The sequence below is a fragment of the Girardinichthys multiradiatus genome, chromosome 4 (genome assembly GCF_021462225.1).
Source record: "Girardinichthys multiradiatus isolate DD_20200921_A chromosome 4, DD_fGirMul_XY1, whole genome shotgun sequence".
NCBI classification, from domain to species: domain Eukaryota; kingdom Metazoa; phylum Chordata; class Actinopteri; order Cyprinodontiformes; family Goodeidae; genus Girardinichthys; species Girardinichthys multiradiatus.
The window spans coordinates 20,671,293-20,686,684 of NC_061797.1; positions in this window are offsets into that span (position 1 = coordinate 20,671,293).

Below are 15,392 nucleotides of genomic sequence, written 5' to 3' on the forward strand. Positions count from 1 at the left end.
CACAACCAGCTGTCATTCATCAAATATGTGCAATCACAAGTCCATACCATACCTCATATCATGTTTATTGGTACTTCACATCAGCCAGGTCTGAGCCTCCTAAGGAAGAGGCCTAAAGAGGCCACCTTTTATTCTCTTAGTCTATTCGAGTACCCTTCATTTAGGCTTCATTTTGTACCAGAAACTACAAAACGTACATCAGTGTAACAAATTACCTAATCATCTAACCATTAAAGTATTTTTTTCTCTCTGAGATTACTTGAATATTTGCAGTATGTATGTTTACTTCCCAAGTTGAATGATTTTCTATATAAAATATCTTCTTCCTGGGAAATAACTGTGTGCATTTGTGTCTGCAATCATGTCAGGTGATGTCTATCACACAACCAAAAGAATTGTTCAAAAGCATTGACACTGAATTACCCCTTAAAACAAAACATCAAATTGGTAATAGCCACAGTAGACTGCACAGTGCTTAGGGAGAACCTTCTAAAGCTATCTTGTACATTTTCTCATCCTTTCATTGCTGTTTGCTTCCATGTTTCATTTGTTTGTTTTTTTCTTTTAGCATCACTTCTTTCTCACATTGCCTAAGGGCGTAAGGTAAAAGGCGGATTTATCAGACCAAACCCCAACGCTGCAAAAGGCTTTCAGCTCCACCAATTGAACCCACATGCAGCGGAGCTGTCAAGCTATGCTGCTGAGCCATGTGAAGGACCAGTGAAGGGGAAGGAAAATGCAGACGCCATTACTGTCTGTTTATGCCACTAGAGGGGTGAAGAGGGGAAAAACAGGGTCATTGAGCAGAACACAAAGGGAATTGTGCTGCGACGCAAAAAAAAGCTTAAGATCAAAAGTCTGTTATCCAAGATAATCAGATCCTTTCATTTCACTGTGCACTGTATTGGCTGGTCATTTTTTAAGTTTTGTAAAATACTTCTTGTTTTGGAAATGTCATAGGTAAAGGTGCATGGTTTGCATCAGACAGAATATTAAACTTGTCTCCAATGTGAAGTATCTCACTAAAGTGACTAATTCATTGCAGGAAAGCATTATATGGTCTTTTACTTTTAAGAATCGTAATTTCTTCTTATTTGTCTAAACCAATATAAATTGAATGCCTGCAAGTCTGTTTCTCTGTGAGAAACAGACTTGCAGGTGTAACTGATTGCAAGTAATGGCAGCCACTGCATAGCAGTGTGATGCACTCTATGTGTTGTTGTGTCTGGAGTGTTCAAAAGACTATTTTTGGAAAAGAAACCAAATGAAGAAATAGGCCCTGAGAGTTACATAAAGTGGGACTCATCTGAGAAAATGCAGTCATCATGGCTAACAGCATTGTTTTAAATTTACAGTGGTGTTGTGATTGGTTTATTTTTCCTCTAGATCTGTTTGTGTCAAACTCTCTTGTGATGTGGTAGTAACTCAAAAGAAATTCAATCAAATCCCTGCCTTCAGTGAAGTGGTTTTTATTGCATTGTAGATTGTCAGAAATAACAAGGCCCACCAACAAATTCTACATCATAAGGATATTTCAGTGTAAGAAACATTCATCACAGTAACATGCCCTCTGTGACAATACTGAACAGTAACTGTGCATGAATGTAGAGGTAGGCATGTAAGAGAGCTATGCAGAATAATATATATATATATATATATATATATATATATATATATATATATACAACTGCTAAGTCATTACTTTGGGAAGAAAATGACGAGGCTGCTTCTTGACAGTTTTAACAAAACAATATCTTGACAACTTTATTGAGAAAAAACTCAACCACTTAAGGAATGTGAGCTGTATAATATTTGGTAATGTCACAAAATATCTTCCTGATTGAAGCATAGCTTAAAAAATGAAACATTCAGGAAGTTTGAATATTTCTTAAACTCAAAGATAAACTCTTTGTCCTGCATGGTACACTTTGTTGTTTTTTTTTCGCTGACCTTGCTGTGAATTTTTTCTTTAGAGTTGCGTTTGAAAACATATTAACTAACTCAGAGTTGTTATAGACCGCCACAAGTTTCTACTTTAGGCATTGAAATTTTCGAATTGCCTGAAGGCATATAGAAAAACAAGGCCTGTTAAGAGACTGTGTCCAGACGGCCTTCTGACTCTGCAGGAAAGCAGATGGTTTTTAATAATGCCCCGCTCCAAGCTTCATGTTCCCCAGCTAGCTAGCCACACAAACACACATTCATGAAAATCCCCTTCTCCCACTATCACACACACACACGCACCCCCCCCCCTCCCCCCCCCAACGCACACACACAAAAACTTCTTAGCATTGTTTTAACTATTATAGTTTGTTCAGACCTTTAAACCAGTTAAGCTTACACATCAGATGAGATTTCCTCTATTATTATTATTTTCCTCTATTATTATAATTCATGAGTCAAAAATGCACATGTTTCATTAAAGATATCCTCCATTTGAATTTAAATTTGAAAATAACATTAAATGCAGTCACAACAAATGAGAAAGAGCATGAATTCTAAGTAGATAGTCCATTTATTTTTAAGGATTGCTTACGAAACATTAAAGTACCAAATTAATGTATTATACTGCCCTGTTAAGTTTAGACTTTAAATCTTTTTCCAAACAAGCCTTAATACAGAAAACTAAGAAAATTTAAATACCAGTCTTTTAGATAGTTTTGATCAGTTACTGCTTTTTTTCTGACAATAACACCGCATAATGCAAAATTGTAAAATAGATTCACAGAATTTTACAATCTTTTTTACTTAAAATCTGTAAGGATTATTATTAATGATTAATTAATATTAATCAAAAATCATAATTAAAAAGCATAATTCAGAAAACTAATTTTCTTAACCAAATACCATTGTTTACAAATAGAAATCAGACGTCCTCTGGTGTTGTGATTATGGTCTCAAAGCACTTAATAATTACAACTTGTTAATTATCATTAATAATAATATTTATTAACCAAAACCACACCAAATGTGGCACAGTTGGTAGCACTGTTGCCTTTCAGCAAGAAGGTCCTGGGTTCGGCTCCTGGCCAGGGGTCTTTCTGCATGGAGTTTGCATGTTCTCCCCGTGAATGCGTGGGTTCTCACCAGGTACTCCAACTTCCTCCCACAGTCCAAAGACATGCCTGTTAGGTTAATTGGTCTCTCTAAATTGTCCTTAGATGTATGAATGAGTGTGTGCATGGTTGTTTGTGTGTTGCCCTGCGATGGACTGGCGACCTGTCCAGGGTGTACCCCACCTCTCGCCCATAGACTGCTGGAGATAGGCACCAGCTCCCCCGCGACCCACTATGGAATAAGCGGTAGAAAATGTCTGACTGACACTAAATGTCACTGTTTAATCAGCTGCTCCACCGATTGGTGGGGGAACTTTGACCTTATTTTGACTCTTGCACAAAATAAACACAAACACTTCTCTTTATATATGTGAACATTTATTGAAACCATATAGCAATACAATTACTATTCTTGTCCACATATCTTCACCTAACTAAATATGCACTATTCTACAAAAAGGGGTAAAAAGACTATCTAAAAATAATAATAAACAAAAGGTCATAAAACTCTGAGCCGTGAACGAGGCCTAGACCGCAGCTGCTTTAAATGAAAAAGTTTCAAAAGTCCAACTTGTAATTCCTGGCTGATTTGTGATTAGCCGGACAAAATCATGAACATGCACCTTGCTGACCGCATCCGCGCTCCACGATCAAGCAACGCTTGCACAGCAAATCAAAACAGCTCAGCCTAAAACACTTCAATCTGTAATGCATGCAACAACTTAGTACCTGAGATTAACTACTGGTACTTAATTATGCCTCACCCTGCCCAGACCTCTAAATCTATCCAATTTAATAAGAAAAAAGAACGAAATTACTTTGGTTGATTTCTCCTCTTCACTAGCGGAACCACTGAAGTCAACTGAATCAACAAGGAGGAAAACTCATCTCCTTGGAAACACCTCTTTGGGTTTTTCACCTAAAGTGTCGGCGTGGTCTTCGATTGGTTATGAATCTTCTGACCTTCTTTTATCAGACAGAATTCCAGCTTTCAAGCTATTCCGGGAATGGCTGTGTGGAGGAAAAGTTTGCCTGCGACCTTTTGTCTCTCTAGATTTACGCCTCCGTTGCGTCGTCCCGTGAGACACGCTGGCAATGGCGGCGAAAACTTTGTTTCCTTAGCTTTTTATAGCTCTGATGACATCAGCTTCAATGTCCGTCACTTCGATGAAGGTTGAACGGCACAGCCCAGCCTGTCTATCCGACCAAAATGGATGACCCCAACAAATCAATAAATAAGAAAATTAGAATATGAAATATCTCTCTGTTAATAGTAAGACAGAAAGCCAAAGGTGCAACATAATTTTGATTTAAAAAAAAAATAAACAAAAAAAACTATATATATATATATATATATATATATATATATTGTTTTTTTTTGTTTGTTTTTTTTTTTGCCATCTGTACAACAGGCACAATCTACAATGCCGAAATTGATGCATATACTACTGGCCCACGTTTCTGAGAAAGGATATAGGTAATCTTCATTATCTATTAGTACAACAGTGTGTGTAGATGTGTTGTAGGACACTGGCATTAACTATAGCTGCCAGATCTGGCAGAGGGCAGGCCATTCACAAACTGTCACAACCACCTGATGTTGTGGAACATTCCAAAATTTTGTTCTGATTAGAAAGGGTTTATTTTTTGCATTTCTTGCATATAGATTCTTCCTAGTGTTATAAACACATAAATCACAATTTGAATGATGTGCAACCATTAAGTTTTGACTAATACAAAAATTAATTATAATCTTGTATAACAGAATACCACTGATTTATTCGTTCCCAGAATGTAAACGTTTGAAATCTATCACTGTGACATTTGTTTGCAAAGACTGGAAAAAAATTACACTGAATTCATTGCTAGTAATAAGTAATTTATGCAGAGATTTAGGTTTGAGAGAGCCACCAAATACAAACAAGTAAAAAGGGGAATACACAGGACTCAAGCAATACTCAGGACACCGATGACAAGATCAAGTAGTGCAAACCCCCTAAACAACAGAAATTAACTCAGCTATCTTGGTGCAAGCAGGCTATCTGCAGCACACGTGCTCAGGTTGTGTGTTTTGAAAGTTAAGACAAACTTTATTTAAAGGGTGATTTTAAACAGAAGATTGATCATAACGCGCCATCTGCGCTTATGCATTTTAACCCTTTTATTAACGGTATTTTAAAGGTGTGTGTTTGATTCTGGTGCTAAGCTATCAGCTTCTTTTGTTAGCTTTAACTGCTAACAGCTAAGAACATGTGCTAGCCTAATAAAGATCATCTACCCAGAAAGGTTGTTAGTTTTCAATCCAGTAAATAATATTTCCCTAAACATTATTTTACTAAACATGATAACTGAGTAAATACCATTAAACCCCATTTCTCTAGAAAGATTTGGCTCTTTTCCAAAATATTTCCTTCAATATTTTACTATTTCCTTAATAATATTTCTTTAAATATTATTTTAATAAATAAAGGCAGCTTATGAGACACCGTTGAGAATTGGTCATCCAGAAGATTGGTTTTATTCAGCAGATCATTCTTTAAAACATTATTTTATTAAAATAATATTTTATCTGATCTTGCATTGTGAATGGTTGTCTAAAGGTTTGCTGATTATTGTCTAAGTTGGTTCTAAGACTAACTTAACTTCACTTCCAGATTCTTCAAGATAATCCTTGGTTCTCAAACATAAACATTGGATGGTAATGTTGCATCACTCTTTTGGTCATGGTTTCAACCATCTTTAATCAACTTGTTTATATTGTACATAACCCATTAGTCTTCGTTATTCTGTAATTCTGCTTGGTAGTTTAGTTGGATTGTTTTAGCATAGTAAAGAGTTTGTTGATTGAAATATGTTTGACTTTGAGTTGACTTATTTTTGTTAATAAATTCTTGTATTTTAAGAAATTGTGTGAATTCATTCCATGTGTACAGAGTTTTGCTGTTCAATAATGTCAGAGCTTGGCTCACCCTATTCGATTTTGTGCTAATACCACCACCTTACTGGGCTGGTATTCACAGAACAACCCTTAACAGACCAAAATATTATTTAATAAAATATTAATATTAAATAATATATTCATATTCATAGTCGTCACAACATCTTCTTTCTTTGAACACTGCAGTTGCCAATAATCATCATTGATGTAATTTGTTTTCTGTCTTTAATGAACTCAGGAATTGGAGTTGATTCAGTTATGTTTTCACATGAAGTATAAAATGTCTAAAAGATTTTTACCTGTGCAAGTGAATACTTCAGACAGTCTTGGCAAATGTCACTCCAGGTAAAATTACAAAGGTCAAATGTACCAGCAGCATAGACTCCAACATAATAATTTCCAAACATCCCAATCAATTGTCCTGTGAAATGCAACCTCAGAACACCAACTGTGTTCTATTTTATGCTGCATTAAATATCTGGATTAAAAAGAGAATGCAGTGACCAAACACAGATTCTACCTTATACAGATCAGTAGAACTGAAAGGAAAGAATATTTCATGTAGCAATTCATCATTTCCTTGTCAAATGAAAAACAAACGTATTCTGTTATTGATGACAGAGATTAATTTCATGTCCTCACTTTGAAGTTAAAGCCAATTCCTTGCTGTTTCTCTGCACTGTTCATAACACAGGTGTAATATAAATACTGTGCAGTCTTAGAAAATCAATTATGAACACATCACAACTAGAAAAAGGTAGACACAATTTATATAGGCCATGCAACTTTCTATTACTTAAGGTTAATATAAAAATATGCTTTACTTTTAGCTTACTTTCAATGCCTTTTGAAAAAGAGCCTTACTGAAATTCTCAAAGGTTCTGTAAATAATTCAGCTATGCATCTCTCATTTAACAACACATTTGCATTGTGCCCGTTTTTAGGTCAATAACACAGAGAAGAAACATCCACACCCATGTAAAAGTATTTTTTGGTGTTACCAGTGCAGAAACGTGAAGGTCTTTCGTAATGCAACACCACTGAGGAGCCCCATGGGCCGGCTCCACTGGCATCTATTTCAAAAAGTGTTCATTTCCGTCATTAAATGCTCATCATTTTCTCCAAAAGTCATCATGGTGCCATTATCTTAAACTCACATGACCACTGGGTTTAATGGCAGCCATGTTAAAAATCTAGTTGAATTGATAGAATGGCTCAAACTGTTAGGTTTCTTCTATTTCACTCTAGTTACAACTTAATGTCTAGATATGCCTGTGTGTGATTCAAAAAAAAGTTATTGACAGCCTAATATCCAACATAGAGTTTAAAATAAAATGATTTTCTGTGATTATACTATAAGGATAAGTGACTGTGTTAGTAGCTTACATACAATCTTTCACTGCTCATCTGGCCATTCAGAGTAGAATCATTCTGCCTGGAGATATATCAAAAACAAAGGAACTTAAAAGGAACCTCATCAATATACAAAATGACTGGATGGAGCATTCTTCAGTGTTAGTAGATATGTTTGTTATTCAGCATTATGACAAGTAAAATTATTCTACTGGGGCTCAAAAATAAAGTTATGTAACTGGAAATGTGCTGCAATGCAGTAGTTCTATAGAGCAGTCATTTTTATTTTACAGCATTTTGCAAATGTCCATATCTCTTTAATGTGTACAATTTGTCAGGTTATAACCATATACTTCAGAGCATTTTGTTTGCATTTTATGTGATTGACAAACACAAAGTATCATAGAATTGTGAAACAGAACAAAAATGATACATGGTTTTCAAAATATTAAGAAGTAAAATGTAACATATATTGTATTTGTATTCGGTCCTCTTTACTCAGGTACCCCTAATTAATATAGCCACCAAGTAGACCAATTAAAGAAGTCTACTATTCTGAAATTCACTCTAAGTATAAAAACAGCATTTTCCTCAGTGGTGTCCAAAAAAGTGTCAGAACCTATATAAAAAAAAAAAAACACCGAAGACTTTGGACAGAGAGCCAGAGCAACATGGAATGGCTTAAATCAAAGCATACTCATGTGTTTAGAATGATCTGGTAAAGTCAGACTTAAGTTCAGCTTAGAATCTGTGGCAACATTTCAAAATTGCTGTTCACAGAAGCTATCCAGCTGATCTGGCTGAGCTAGATTTTTTATAAAGAATAAAAGAATAATGCCTCAACAGGGCCCTCTAAACTGAGTTAAGCCTACTGGTATAAAGTAGAGATTTGACATTTGGTACACAGATAGAACCCCCAGAACAAGAAAACAAGTCTGTAAAGATATGTCCTAAAACTAACAGTTGGCCATTTTGGGTCAAAGGGTCATTTTTGAAGGTTTATGAGAGTTTACACATTTTGAACTTTGATGAACTCCTCCTAGGGATTTTGAGCTATCGCTTTCAAATTTGATCAGACTCAACTTGCTCCAAACTGGATATGAAGGATATTTGTCAACCCACAAACAGCTCAATTGGATTATATTGAAATTAGAATGTACTGTGCCCCTAAAATATTTCAAACAGCTATATCTCCCTGATGCATTATCAGATCCACACCAAGTTTTGGATGACTGTCACAGGTATCTGTAGTGCCTGACCTCAATGAGAGTCTGTAGAGGTTTCAAACTTAGTCTAAGAACAGACAATAGTTTCAAATGACATTATCAAAATACTACAGTAAGTCTTCATTAATCCTTCACCACCTAAATGGAAGTGACTACAGCTTCAATCAGGAAAGTCAGAGTTCAGATGAGGTTCAAAGACTTCTCACCAGAGCTGAACTGAGCCTGACTGAACATAATGTCGCGGCCTGGTTATGGTACTGCCTACTGACGATGTGTGGAATTGTGAAGCTTTGAGATGGCAATGCAGGACTCTTGTTTAATTTTTAGTATTGGTTTTTCTCTTTAAGTTTTTCTGTGTGCTTCCATTTACAGATACACATATTTCCCCCACTGAGAGACAGAAAAGCATATTTCTGTTCTTTTCAATTCTATTCTGTTTTGTTTGTAATGAAGTAGAAACTACTTTATGCTTAGAAACTAACTGACATTTGACAAAACCAACAGATTTTTCTTTCCTCCATCCACTCCAATGTTTGTTGCCAGACAGTTTTTCAAAGAAGAACAAAGTCAAAGGATAAAAAGTCTCTGCCCTGAATTCTTGAATCTCTACTTGACAACTCCATGGAAGCAATAGTGCCTGGGTGGCAACAACTGTCACTGTCTGAATATGCCGTTCTAGATTTTTTGCCAGCTGGAGATGACTGACAATTCTCACCACCCACTTTGCAATATTTCAGCACATAATGATGTGACTGATGTGTCTAGATGAGCATAGGATGTTATGTGGTACCATGTTGTCAGTCATGCCAAAAAAAGCTAAACCAAGAAGGGGATAGTTCTTTGCTAGTTTAATCTTTAAGACATTAAAAAGCCAATACCCAATGGACCAATTAAGAAGCCTATTTTTGTCGACATTTAAAAAAACAGAATGAGGACATGGTTTCACTTGTGGATGTTCATAAAGATTACTGTGAACACAATGGGTACTTAAAGTACAAGTGACTACATGTTCGATAGATACAGACTGTGATGTTAAAACATGCTGCAGTAATGTAACCAGAGCATTCCATTAACAATTTATTTCAGTAAATTATGACAATAGTTATTTAACAACCTCCGATACCCTCACAGAATGGAAAGTAAAATGTCTTTGTAGAAGTCAATAGGTACCAAAGTGACACAAGAGTAGTCTAATATGTGGACTAGCCTAGGCACCCATTAGTAGGTTACTGGCAAGCGGTTCCATAATCATGATGAAACTCACACACTTCTGGCTCAATCTGAGGTTTACCTACAGGCTAAGTTCCCATTTTCAGGATTCCAGAAGGTCTTTGATAAAAAAAAACAAAAACAAAAAATTTAGAGGTCTGATTCTGCTGGAGTTGGAATAAACCAAATGACCTGAAAGTCATGTTCCATAGTCTGATCAAATCTTTTCCAGTTTTTGCTGTTGCTTAAACTTTATTGGGCTTTATCTGCCTTTACCAATCAGTTCCCTTTGCAATATTAAAGTCTAGCCAAACTTGATAAGAATCCATCTTCAGAATGACAGCTCCCTTCACCTAAGGTGTCAGCTAAAATGTTTGGGGGTAGGTGCCCTGACATCGTAATGCCACTCCCTTTGACAACCACATCTGCATTGAAAGCTCAATATACCATTTGAAGAAAACGTTCACATGTTTTAACTCAAATGTCTAAGAGGTGCTGACAATATCATGGCTTGTTTGTAAAACAAGCCATCAAAATGACCTGGGATGTTGTGGTGGAAATGCATTCAGGAAAAGTCTAGCTCAAAATTGTCTTGACAAGCACAATCACAAAACAACAGAATACGAGTGAGTATAAGATCAAGCAGACTGTTTTTCTCAGTTGCAGGACTCCTGGCTTCACTGTCAATAGCCACAGTAATATCTTCCAAACAATTTGTCAAGGAGTTTACATTACATCCCATCCATCTGTGAACTCTCAGCAGTAGACTCATTACACTCATTAGATCCATTACAACTAATAACAGAACCAGTTTACCATTCTAAAGGTGTAAGCTATTGCATTCAGCCTCTCTCCAACAGTTTGGATGCAGAAACTGTGTTGTGCATTAATAATTACTTGACAATAACTAAAGTGTATCTCAGTCTCACACACTTGGACTTTTTCCCTTAAATGAAGTAAGACTTTCTATCTTTGTTGCTACTTTTCCCATGTTCATACTGGTCAAGCCTTTACCTCAGACTGATATGTGGTCTAAGGCTAAAGATTTTCTGAATTCGGATCCAATTCTGAATTGGGCCATTCAGACTACCATGAAAAAGTTGGATATGGGTTGCATATGGGTAAAAGAAAATGGATTTGGGACAAATTCGCCTGCTCTGTGAATGTATTCTATGTCACATTTTCAATCTGGATTCTTGGTAATGAGTAGCATTCTAAGGGTCTTGGGGGCAGATCTCTCACTACAAGCTTCTTCTCATTTCCAATTGCTTAGCCAAGCAAGGTATTTAAGTATGTATATACACCGACAAATTTCAATAGTTCTTAGTTTGTCATAAACTCTACAGGATTTGAATTACAAACATCACATCAACACACCTGACAACAAGGAAAAGACCCAGTAATGTAGTATATACATCAGGTTATTGATTGTGTATCAAACTGGTGTATTAAACTTATGTAATATATTTACAAAACATCCCTTTGCTCCAAGAAGTCATGTTTAAAACATTTTAGTTAATTTTTTCACTCTGCAAAAAATAATGTGTATAACACATCTTGTAAATCTTATGCTACTAGTCACAGGATTCTTCAGGGGTCTGGAACTATTTCTTTTCAGACAATATACAGTTATATATGGCTGTAGTACTTCAAACTGGTACCTTGGTTGGCTGCTGCCAAGCGATGGTTGTCTAAAAACCTCCTGCTACACAATGCGCTCAAATCCCAAATTATTGCCATTGTTCCATCTAAATTACAACATTGCTACGATGCCCTCACTGTGTCATGTTTGGTATTTGGAAAGACCAACATGCAGGCAAAACCAGAGGCAGAGGGATAAAGTGAAGAGTCTTAATAATTAAATAAGCAGGACTTCCATAGTTGATTCAAAAGAATAAGTACATAGGAGTAAGAGAGGTAGGTTGAGAAATAGAACAACACAAAGCAGGAGAATCCAGGAATAAGAACTGCTGTGCATATATGATGAGGAAAGTGAGGAGAAGGATATAAGAATGTGGAAAATACATAAGAGAAAAAGAGGAAATGAGCAGGGCAATAGGACTTCCAGTAACTATGATCAATATATTAAGCAAGCTTGAGTCACATCCTATAGTTAAAGCACAAGTGAAGTATTTTAAGGACACACGATTAGCTGAAGAATTTTTTATTTTTGTTTTTCTTTAAGTAATTTAGAACTATTTTATATTTAGTGGATTACACCTCAGTCTGGCAGATGGCGGTTGACTAAGATTGTAAACTTCTAATAAAATCTACAGAAGAAGAAGAGAAGACATAAAATGCAGGGGTGAGTAATTAGGGGATAACGAGGAGCAGCTGAGGCAGAAGGCAGGCAGAGAAGCTGAGGGTGGGAGACTAATTAACACTCAGGAAACTGAACTCAGACACAAAAAAAATTTCTAATCAAGGGGGAAAGATTTAACAGAGATCTAAGTGGTTAATCTCCAAAAGCAAAAATAACAGAACACGAATAATCTAAGAAACAAAAAAAAATAAATAAACCATCAAGACAACACCTTTCTAACAATAATGAGCACAGGGAAACGAACTGAATAAAGCAATACCTTATAACATAACAGCAAGGAAATTATCAACACATCAACACAATAGAAAAAGGAAACCCCAAACACCTGAAGATCGTGACACACTGTTTTTTTGAATACCTACATGATTTGCTATGGTAATGTACTTAAACAGCAGTAATTTTTGAAAACTTAAAAAAGGTACAGATGCCAGCCCTTTTTCATTTGAGAAATATTCTGAAGATCAGATCAATCCTGTCTTTCAGAATGATGAGCTCTTTAATCCACACCCTTGTTTCTTAAAGGTTGAAATACTGTAATGTTTTTTTTTGTTTGTTTGTTTGTTTTGTCGTGGTTTCCTTACCAAGTCTTCAGATTGTACATAAGGCAGGAGTCTTGACAGGTACAATTAAATATTCAAATATCACTCCGGTGCTGGAATCCCTGCCCAGGCTTCCAATAAAAGCTAAAGCTGATTTGACATTTGGCTCTTAACATATAAAATGTAAAATGGCCTCTTTCCATTGTATTTGTCGGGGATGGTGATCCCTTATACACCTGCTCTGCGATCCCAGGGTAGGCTTCTGTTGAGCATTCTCCAGATCCGCAATTGGACAGTTGGTGAGCGGGCATTATCATTTCATCCAACAATATGAATGAAAAGACTTTGACCAGTCAGTTTATTTTTTAAGGACAAAAACAAAGACAGAATTGTTATTATTTGTCTTAGTCTAATTGTTATTGCATTTTTAATTGTTTACTTTCAATGTAAATGGTTTTAACTTTTTCTGAATATTTATTTACTTTGCGTTTTTGTTTGCTGTTATTTTTATTGTTTATAGTTTTTATTATTTTCATCTTTTCATTTATGTGTTTTACGTCTTCAGCTTAATACACAGCTTTCTCATTGTACAGCATTTTCCAGTACAGTATGTTCATGAATAAACAAACAAAACACTTTTTTTTTATTGAATGCTAAATAATTAATCCAATTGGAGCCCAGTAGGGGTACTTCTTAAGAAGAATTGCTTAATGTATTTCAGCCAACTTTCTTTGACATAAAGGTTGTTTCATGTGTTTGAGTTGGACCAAAGTGCAGACAGGAACTCGGGATTTGCATAGTGAAGGATTTAATAATACAACAGAAACTTACAGGTCATGAGCAGGGTGAAAATTACATGGACCACAGACATCTGTCTGATAGTGGATAGTGTAATGGAGAAATTAACCAAGACTCCAGCAAGAAATAATAAAACAACAGGAGCTTAAATGCTGAGGCAGGGGTGGAAAATTACCAAGGAACCTGATGAACTAATATGAGGAGATGTGGAATTGCTGTAGCAGAATGAAAGCAGGGAAGCTGAGGGAGGAAGATGAATTAACACAAAAGGAGCTGAATTAAATCCAAATGCACAATGAAGAAAACACAAGACTAAACAAAGAAACTAAACACAAAGGAATATACTAACTTGGAAACACCTTACTAACAATAACGATCACAGAGAAATAGAACTGTTTATGGAAAGAACCATAGAACATAAATAGACAAATGGAAAATGATCAAAACACAAACACAAATAAAAACCAAAACCGAAACACCCATGGATCATAACAGGTTGGAACACACTAAAAGAAACAGAGGATCCAAAAGGTCATTGCTCATGAATAAATTATATGGGCACTGGGCTTGAGGGTGTTGTGACTGCAGGTATAAAAAGGACGACAGACTGGGAGTGACAGAGACATACTAAATTATCTGAAAGGGGATTTAAGGAAAAAAAGCATTCTGAACTAAAAGATTTAAACTGAAATAGTTTAAATGTCTTTAAACGGGTCTTAAAGTTAATTTAGTTAGCTGTTTTCTTCATGCAATTATACTTTAAACCTCTTGAATTTATACAGATTTAATCTCAACTTTTGTTATAATTGCCCTCCAGTTATTTTTTCCCAACATTAGTAACTATGCAACATTAATGATCATGGTATTAAGTATCTTGCCACTTATCTTTTTTGTTCGGAATGCACTTAAATTGTGTGGCCTATAGAAATATGAATAAAGACACAGTGTGATAAACAGATCCTCTTAGTTATAGACCTTGTGCCAGCTAGAAAACCCTTCACACAGGAGAGGTCAAAGTGGTCAAGGTTTCCCTTATGTCCACACCAGCAAGCCCCTGTCTGTTGATTTATGCTTTTGCTGGGCGGTCAAATGTTTGTTTAAACCATCAGTGCAACATTAATGGCCAGAGTGGAGGTTATCTTTTCTTATTTTGATGATCTTATGTGCAAAAAACATATTTTCAAAACCCCAGTGATTTTAACTAAGTACCCTTGCAGCTAATATAGGCAAACCATTTGTCTAGGGGACCATATGAGAGAGAGTCCTGCCACTTCCTCATAGATGAAAGAACCATCAGTCATGCTCCCAATTTTAACAAGAGTACCCCAGAAAAATTGGGTAAATTACTCTACAAGACTGTTGAGGGTATAGATTCATCGCATTTGCTGCAGATAGAGGAAAGGGAAAAAAAAACTCCCTATGTCAAAAAAATCTGTGGACAGGTGAAATAAAAAAAACAACAGTTTTTCACAAAAGAGGTGGTGATGAAATTGTGCTCCTTTACTCGTGCCTTTAGTAAAAAATATTAATTGATAGATGGCTACAGCTGCTTCATAGCAACATTTTGAAGAATAATATGTGAAACTGGCATACAGTGGGAGATAAAGGAATTTAGCTGTTCATTTATTTTGCAGAATTTTAATCATTTCAGTTTTTAACCTTTTAGTTAAAGCAATAAGATGGATGTTGACAGAATTTAAGTCTTTCTGTGCCAAATAAGGGGGATTGCAGGCTTGTTCTAATTTAAAATACTTCTAAATGTGGGAACCTTTGCTAGAGCCATAATCCTGTAGAATGTCTTATTTGTGACACCCTCTTTTCACAATCATGCTACTTTGAATGAAATGTATTTTTAGATAGTGGAATTCTGTTTTTTATTAAACAAAATATGCAGGTGTAAGTGTTATTCTTTACTGAGAATACCTTCTTGACAGTAGTATTTTAATGACA